This window comes from Perca fluviatilis, chromosome 12 (genome assembly GCF_010015445.1).
Source record: "Perca fluviatilis chromosome 12, GENO_Pfluv_1.0, whole genome shotgun sequence".
In the NCBI taxonomy this organism is placed as follows: domain Eukaryota; kingdom Metazoa; phylum Chordata; class Actinopteri; order Perciformes; family Percidae; genus Perca; species Perca fluviatilis.
In genome coordinates this window covers 37,137,375-37,146,404 of record NC_053123.1, presented here as the reverse complement: position 1 = coordinate 37,146,404, position 9,030 = coordinate 37,137,375, and the positions used below count along the sequence as shown (strand labels likewise).

At 38.8% G+C, this 9,030-nt stretch overlaps 1 long non-coding RNA gene across 1 annotated transcript; it reads left to right on the top strand.

The window, feature by feature from the left end:
- The first annotated feature begins 6,024 nt into the window (after positions 1–6,024).
- LOC120570197 lies at positions 6,025–7,952 on the top strand. Its single transcript, XR_005641027.1, has 4 exons — positions 6,025–6,157; positions 6,790–6,876; positions 7,250–7,263; positions 7,840–7,952. It is a non-coding gene; the product is annotated as an uncharacterized LOC120570197 (long non-coding RNA).
- Positions 7,953–9,030: the final 1,078 nt, after the last annotated feature.

The window sequence follows — 9,030 nt, the reverse complement described above, 5'->3', positions numbered from 1 at the left end:
AATATCTGGTTATGCCTTTTGGCCTTGCTAAGGCCTCTGCTGTTTTCCAGGCCCTGGTGAAGGATGGGTTGAGGGAGATGCTCAATGGGTTTGTTTTTGTGTATCTGGACATATCCTTATTTTCTCCCCAGATCTTGACTCACATGTCCACCACGGCTCCTCGACAACCGGCTGTTAGTCAAAAGCTGAGAAGTGTGAGTTTCAGGCCCCGACTGGTAAATAGTAAGGGTTGGATCAATAAATTAGTTGAGGTCTGAAAAATAATTTTAGAAAATAAGTTGAAGCTAAATGCCTATTCTAAAAAAATAAGTTGGAAATAAAAACTAATTCTAAGGTAAGTTGTAAACCAAAGTAGGGTGGGGAAAGAAAGGGGAAAAGTCTAGATTCTGTTGCATCCTCGACCTGACCACCTAAGCTGGATCAGGGGATGGATTTAGGAGGTAAGTTTGGAAGGATTCAATTGAACCGAATTACAGTTTTTTTTCGATTGCTGAACAACAGTGGGCACAACTGGAGTCACGTGCAAAACGCTAACCCCAGTCTGCACAGCAGCAGTTCATGTGGACCAAACTCTAGTTCGTTTTTCATTGCTTGAACACAGTTTTCAAAACTCTACACACTTATCCCATGACTTTAACCACAACATGCACAACACTGTAGATTTACAGCACTTTGTTCAAATGCTAACACACTGCTGTCAGAACTGTTACCCACACATTCAAAACAGAATAGATTCCAGTCTGGTGCCTATCAAACACTCCTGATTGCAATTTTAGCTGAAAGCCTAAACATAGGGCAGAAAGTGACAAGCTCCTTCCAACACTTGGAGCTCTGAAGCAGCACATCTTGAGAGTCCATGTCCAAACAAGAGTATGGGCACAGGTAGCCATTGCTCTGCAGGATCCACAGCTGGATCCTCTGCAAAACTGATACTTCAAACACTCGGATGGCATGCTCAAACCAGTGACCACAGAGGTCCTCCCAGCCCCAAAGGCCATCCTTGAGTTGGTTCAATGCTAAGTGTAAATCTGCTCTTCTGGGAGGTGCTCCTGCAGAGCTAAGGACTTAGCCTGTACTGACACGTGTCAGTGCAGCAGCCAGTGCCAGAACGATGACGATTCCCAAGCTGTGATGTGTGAAAGTGATGATTATGATGATGTATAGAAGTTGTCTAATTAAAAAGGTTGCTTAATCATACTGTGGTCTAAATGTGCATGTCGATAGTTCCAGAACATCCACGTTTTACATTAGCTCATTTTAAACTCCGAGTTATCTGACCAACTGCTTGTGATGTGTAGTTTTATTTTTACCCATATTGTGGATGTATTCCAATGGGATTATAAAAAATATGATTTTTGAGGAACATGGAATATTAAATGCAAAATACTTTTCATTACAATGATATTGCAAGAAAACAACCACACCGGGTCATTTTTGACGCACTTATGCATCTATGGGTTAATGTGGTAAAGGCTTGTAGCTTTGTAACTAGCACCATGGGATTCCCTAACCCTGAAAATGTGGGTTTAGCAGTTAAAATCAACTTTCTAGCTTATTCAGAAGCCGAGATATAACAAATTAAAGTTTTACGGCGGCCATTTTAAAAAATTCAAAATGGCCGCCACATAGACATCTGGGCAAATGCAAATTTTCTGAATCCTTATACAATAACCTTTCCAAAAATGTAGTTTAGCAAATCCCCAAAAAATTCCCACAAAAATATATAGTGAACCTGACTATAAATTAGAACTCAAATTGTGTTTATAATGTAAGATACAAAAGTCATATGTTAGACATTTAAAGACTTTTATTTACTTTTATTTATTTATGTAGTGGAGTAGAAAGTATAGATAATTGCTGCAAAATGTAACAAAGTAAAAGTCAAACGTATGCACTATTGATTGTATTTAAGTAAAGTACAGATATGTGAAAAATTTACTTAAGTACAGTAATGAAGTATTTGTACTTCGTTGCATTCCACCATTGTTTATAAGTGGGATTTGGCAGGCGGGGGTAGCACTACTGCCTTAATAAAGTCTATCCATTAGACAGCACTCAAAGCAAACTCACTTTTACAGCTACAGTAGTTCACCTGTTTCTCATTATTTCCTTCTTCCAAAACAGCCAGGAGTAGTTTTCTTTAAAACTAAATTATGACTGGTGCAATAACTGCATGCCAAATTAATCAGAGCACATGAGGCAAAAGCCTCCTAAGTTAACATGTTGCAAAGGCTAATGGTAGTAGTAAAAGCTTCCTACGTTAACATGTTGCAAAGGCTAGTAGTAGTAGTAAAAGCCTCCTAAGTTAACATGTTGCAAAGGCTAGTAGTAGTAGTAAAAGCCTCCTAAGTTAACATGTTGCAAAGGCTAGTAGTAGTAAAAGCCTCCAACGTTAACATGTTGCAAAGGTTAGTAGTAGTAAAAGCCTCCTAAGTTAACATGTTGCAAAGGCTAGTAGTAGTAAAAGCCTCCAACGTTAACATGTTGCAAAGGCTAGTAGTAGTAAAAGCCTCCTAAGTTAACATGTTGCAAAGGCTAGTAGTAGTAAAAGCCTCCTAAGTTAACATGTTGCAAAGGCTAGTAGTAGTAAAAGCCTCCAACGTTAACATGTTGCAAAGGCTAGTAGTAGTAAAAGCCTCCTAAGTGAACATGTTGCAAAGGCTAGTAGTAGTAGTAATAATAAAAGCCTCCTAAGTTAACACGTTGCAAAGGCTAGTAGTAGTAGTAAAAGCCTCCTAAGTTAACATGTTGCAAAGGCTAGTAGTAGTAAAAGCCTCCTAAGTTAACATGTTGCAAAGGCTAGTAGTAGTAAAAGCCTCCTAAGTTAACATGTTGCAAAGGCTAGTAGTAGTAAAAGCCTCCTAAGTTAACATGTTGCAAAGGCTAGTAGTAGTAAAAGCCTCCAACGTTAACATGTTGCAAAGGCTAGTAGTAGTAAAAGCCTCCTAAGTGAACATGTTGCAAAGGCTAGTAGTAGTAGTAATAAAAGCCTCCTAAGTTAACATGTTGCAAAGGCTAGTAGTAGTAGTAATAAAAGCCTCCTAAGTTAACATGTTGCAAAGGCTAGTAGTAGTAGTAAAAGCCTCCTAAGTTAACATGTTGCAAAGGCTAGTAGTAGTAAAAGCCTCCTAAGTTAACATGTTGCAAAGGCTAGTAGTAGTAAAAGCCTCCTAAGTTAACATGTTGCAAAGGCTAGTAGTAGTAAAAGCCTCCTAAGTTAACATGTTGCAAAGGCTATTTTTAAACGAAGTCCAATGCAGTAAAGCCACGTAAAAACACCATAAATAATTCATTTACAGCTAAGTTCACAGAGAACAACGAGGGCAGAACAGCATCACTGATCTGTTTTAACTGAATTGGCACAGCTGGAAACACGGATCTGCATCATGTTACCATGGCGATCACTACCGAGGCTGTTTATAACTGGTAGCTAGTGATAACAAGATCTTCATCTGTTCCACTGACTTCACCAGATAGTACTCAACAGATAGTACTCCTGCTGTTATCACAGACATGAACGCACCACAGACACCTGACTATCCACTATTGATGTGAGAGTTTATACAGTCAAGAACGGAGGAGGCATATGAGTCAATGTCTGTGTGGGAGTCATGGGTGGCCTGAGATGCGAGCACTCTCCAGTCACTATTTTCAAAACGCTGCTGAAGTGCAAAGTTGGCTCCCTCAGGCCACACTTTAGCTGAATCTCATTTCTCATCTTACCCCTTACCCTTACCCCTACCCCTTCGTCTTACCCTAGCCCTTGTCCCTCGAAACCAAGTGGTAAGGGGTAGGGGTGAAAACATACCCCTATGAAATGAGACGCCACTTGGTTACATCATCATACATACTTAGGTCTGTTTGCAATACATATTTCTATACACACTGCATGGTGTGTTGTATATCTGTTTCAGTTATCACTGTTTTGAATGCCATTGATGTTCAGAAACACTTTCTTTGTTAACAAATATAAACATAACAGGCAAAAACATTATATAAAATATATTATATTACAGAAGCATTATCAACTATTAGAACCATAACTTGTCACACACACATACAAAGGCACTCAAATGTATAAAACTAAAAAAGACACACAAGACCACAAACAAACAAACAAACTACAGTTATTCTGAAATTCCAGACAGTCTGATGCCGGTTGGCCAGTAACCTTTCCCTCCAGACCCCAGTCTGATGCCTGTTGGCCAGTAACCTTTCCCTCCAACCCCAATGCTTTCATTAGTGTCCTGTATCATAACCAATTACAATGTACAGGTACTGTGGTGGCAAATTTTATTTTAACCATTTGTTTACTGATGTTAACCATTTGTTTAAAGATTGTTTTAAACCTCCACAAAATCCTGCTCCTTCCTGTGGACTCTTAGAGCACCAGAGAGGGGAACATTCGCAGCCGTCAACTATAGCCTAGTAGAGTTATTTAGTTTTACTAGCCTGAAGCTCCTCACATTGTTGTCTTTTTGATTAGATAGAAGTAGAGAAGGCTGATGACTGTATGACAGTGAGAACTCTGTCTCCTGAGATAAAACTGTTGTTTAGGCTAATGAAAAGAACAGGAGCAGAGGGGAAATGTGATCAACTATGGCCATGCTAGAAGATACATTTAGAGGGGTGGCTTAACGGAGTTTCTTCACTATATGATGTTTGGATGTTTAGACTTTAGGTTAGAAGACCCTTTCAGATGTGCCGTGGTACTTGTGAAACTGTTTTCTCTGCATTTGCAAATGTAAATAAATGCTCAAAGACCAAACTTTGGTTTAATTCTCAAACAGTCTTTTATTCGTTTTCATTCTTATCATTGATATAACTATGCTTTACTCTGCTGCTTAAAGGAAAACTTCCACCACAGTACATGAACAGGAATGAATTACAAATGATTACTGCTCGTTTTCAGCCCAAAAGTGGATCAGCTGCTGGGTTTCCTCCGGTGTCCCTGTGTGATACAGGACGGTATATGTAAAGCATATGTCTCAAAAGCAAGTAGTGTTATGCACTGATATCAAACGAAATTTGCTGCTAATGGAGTTTAGTTAACACTGTATACATGCATGGAGTCCATTCAAGGCAGAGAAATGTGAGACTGTTGTGCAAATCAGCAATGTAACGTTAGCGTTAGACCCTCTGCGGCGATGTTTCCGTGTCCGTCTGAAGAGCCCCCCAGATGGAGCGTTGTTCTTCGGATTTGCCGTTGTTTTAGCGATCTCTGGAAGTATGCTAATAACGGCGTCAGAGTTGCAGGAGCCGATGTCCAAAAGTTCCTTTCGGGAGTACAATATGTACGCTAAGCTGAGATAAACAAGCCTATTACTACTAATTTGCAGAATCTGGAGAGACACAGGGCGTCATGAAGCTGCGTCCGCGCCGCCATCTAGCGGCTTACAAGCCATCTGCCATTTATTTACTTATTTATATCAATACATTCCACATCTTTCAAACATTATTGGTGTTATTCAACTTTTCAAGGACATTCATACTAATTAAACCCATTCCCACTTTTTGAACCATTCTCACTGCTTCACCTTCTTACAAAAATCAAGCATTAGAATCAGCCTTTCAACATACAGCATTCACACCGCAATTTCTTCAGAAATTGCATTCTCTAGTTAATATTATTATTATTGTTATTATTATTATTATTAATAAATAGTGTTAAAGTGATTTTTTTTGTTTTCTGTTTTGTGTAAAGCCCTTTGTGACTGTTGGTAAAAGAAACTAATTTTATTTATTTATTTACTTAAAATTAAAAAGAGACACAGGTAAAGGTAAGTTCTGTTTAAATAAACTCATTAAATACCTAATATAATAAATATTATTAAACAACATTATTTAAAGCATGTTTTATTAACATTATTAGGATTAGGAATCGTTTTGAATTCCTTTTCATTAAACTTTGCCTCTCCTGTAAATCGCCCCGCCCCCTGTGGGCTTCCGTAGGGTTACCTTTATATAGCCCCGCCCCTCCCTGCTCCGGTAACTTCAGAGCCGCGAAGCTTAGCTGCTATCCTGCAGCGCGGGTCATTCTCCCTCCCTAAATTACCGTTTTTTCGGACCAAAGTGAAGATGCTGCCCGCTGGACCTGTGGACACATTAACGGAGATATGTCGGTGTTACCGTGGAGACAGAAATGGAGACGTTTCGGGTGAGTTTTCTGTGTTTGTGTCGACTTCAAAGGGAGTGTGTTTTCACTGTTTTCACCGCCCAGTGAACAGGTGATTTCAATCAGCAGTCATTAATTTAGAGTTCCTCTACAGAAAGGAGAAACTGGTCCTCCTCCATGTGAACTTCACTTACTAATACTTTATTAGGATATATATTTAATTTTGTTATGAATAATTTAGACATTATTTTTAAATTTGTATGGCCTATTCTGATTGGCTGTTGACTTTTTTTTTTATGTAATGATGCAAGGTGTTTCAGGTGACGTACCCCCTTTATAGCCGTTAGAGCCGTTAAAGCGGTGTTTGTGTGTGTGTGTGTGTATGTGTGTGTGTGTAATTTTAAATTTTTATGGCCTATTCTGATTGGCTTTTGGCTTTTTTTAATATATTGATGCAAGGTGTTTTCGGTGACCTGTGTGTAATTCTTAAATTTGTATGGCCTATTCTGATTGGCTGTTGGCTTTTTTTTAAATGTAATGATGCAAGGTGTTGTGTGTGTGTGTGTGTGTGTGTGTGTGTAAATCAGTTTATTACCTCATTTTTACTGAGATAACAGCTTGTATCAGCTGTGTTCTGTTTATGTATTGAATGTGTTTGTTGTTGAATCCCACAGAAGGAGTTCCAGAAGAAGATGAACACTAAACGTGTCTGATAGAAGTTAACCAGACAACAGGATGTCCTTCTTTAATCCCCCCATCAGGTAAGAAGACCTCAGCTGTTCAGTAATGCTGCTCATATTTCTGGTTATTAATGACATCAGCTGCTCAGTAATGCTGCTCATATTTCTGGTTATTAATGACGTCAGCTGCTCAGTAATGCTGCTCATATTTCTGGTTATTAATGACATCAGCTGCTCAGTAATGCTGCTCATATTTCTGGTTATTAATGACATCAGCTGCTCAGTAATGCTGCTCATATTTCTGGTTATTAATGACATCAGCTGTTCAGTAATGCTGCTCATATTTCTGGTTATTAATGACCCCAGCTGCTCAGTAATGCTGCTCATATTTCTGGTTATTAAAACCAAACGTGAAACCATATCTGAACATGTCCCATCTTGTTTGTAATTTCAGGTAGATCTACAAAAGTAAGTTTTTATTTTCTTTAAACGTCTTTTGTTTGTTTGCTGAGTTGGCCGCCGTGCCATTCTATCTATCTATCTATCTATCTATCTATCTATCTATCTATCTATCTATCTATCTATCTCTCTCTCTCTCTCTCTCACCCACTCAATCTCACTTTTTCTCACTCCCTCTCTTTCTCACTCTCGCTGTCCCTTTCCCTCTTTCTCTCTCTCTCTCTCTCCCTCCCCCCCTCTCTCTATATATCTCTATCTGTCACTCTCTCTCTCGATCTCTCTATATATCTCTCTCTATCTATACCTCTCTTTCTATACCTCTCTGTCTCTCCCAACCTCTCTCTATATATATCTCTATATATCTCTCTCTCGTGCTCTCTCTCTCTCTCTCTCTCTTTTCCTCTCTCTATACCTCTCTTTCTCTCTCTTGGCTGCTGTGTTACATTAACACACAGTATTTTGGATGTTACATCTCTACATTGCACACTCTTTCTACTTCAGACTGACAACTGTTGCTCATTCCAGCAGAAGCTGTAGTTCTCTCTCCTCTAAAAACATGATCTACTCTTATCTTATTTTTTTCAGGTAGATCTACTAAAAGTAAGTGCCATTTTTATTGTCTTTAAGTATTTGTGTTCTTGGCCACCGTGCCACAACTATCATGGCCGCCGCGCCACATGTATCACTCTGTGTCTCTCATGGCTGCTCGTTTTATTTTAGATGAAAATGTTAACATTTTCTATAAATAAATACCACACAATATATCATAACTACTCTGTGCTCACCTTCTCTGCATTAATCAAGGTTTACAGACAATAATTTCTGACATTAGCTAAGGTGCTAAGGCTTATGACTGATGGTAACTACTGATTTTGTTTAGATGGGCCAAATTGTAATTGTATAAGTGATTATTGGTCTGATTGTTGAGCTAAAGTTGTGTTTTTTTATTGGTTGTTGGCATCTGTCCCTTTACACATTCATAGCAACAAAAGGGTTAGGGTTAAGTAATGTAGTCTGTCGGTAGGGGTACCAATGGCTGTTCAGAGTGCCAACAGGGCATCCCTATATATTATATTATGGTTTTCTCTTTCTATTTATCCATATATCTCTCTCTCAGCTGCTGTGTGTTACATTAACACATACAGTATTTTGGATGTTACAGCTCTACATTGCACACACTCTTTCTACTTCAGACTGACAACTTTTGCTCAATCCTGCAGAAGCTGTAGTTCTCTCTCCTCTAAAAACATGATCTCTCATTTTATTCTGTGTGTTTGTGGCCGCCGTGCCTTCCTATCTTTGATTATCTCTCTCATGGCTGCCGTGTCATTACTATCATCTATCTGTTCATCAGCTTGGATCAATGTTGGTGCTATGTTTTTTTTCAGGTAGATCTACTAAAAGTAAGGGCCATTTTTATTGTCTTTAAGTATTTGTGTTCTTGGCCGCTGCGCCACATGTATCACTCTGTGGTGTTTCATGGCTGCTTGTTATTATTTTAGATGAAAATGTTGTAATCATTTACTGTAAAAATTACCACATATTTTATCATAACTACTCTATTCGCTCCCCTTCTTTGCATTAATCAAATGCAAAGAGTCTGGATCTGCCGAGGTTTCTTCCTAAAAGGGAGTTTTTCCTCGCCACTGTCGCAACAGCTACTGCTAATGCTTGCTCTTAGGGGAATTACTGGAATTGTTGGGGCTTTGTAAATTATAGTGTGGTCTAGACCTACTCTATCTGTAAAGTGTCTCGAGATTTCTCTTATGATTTGAT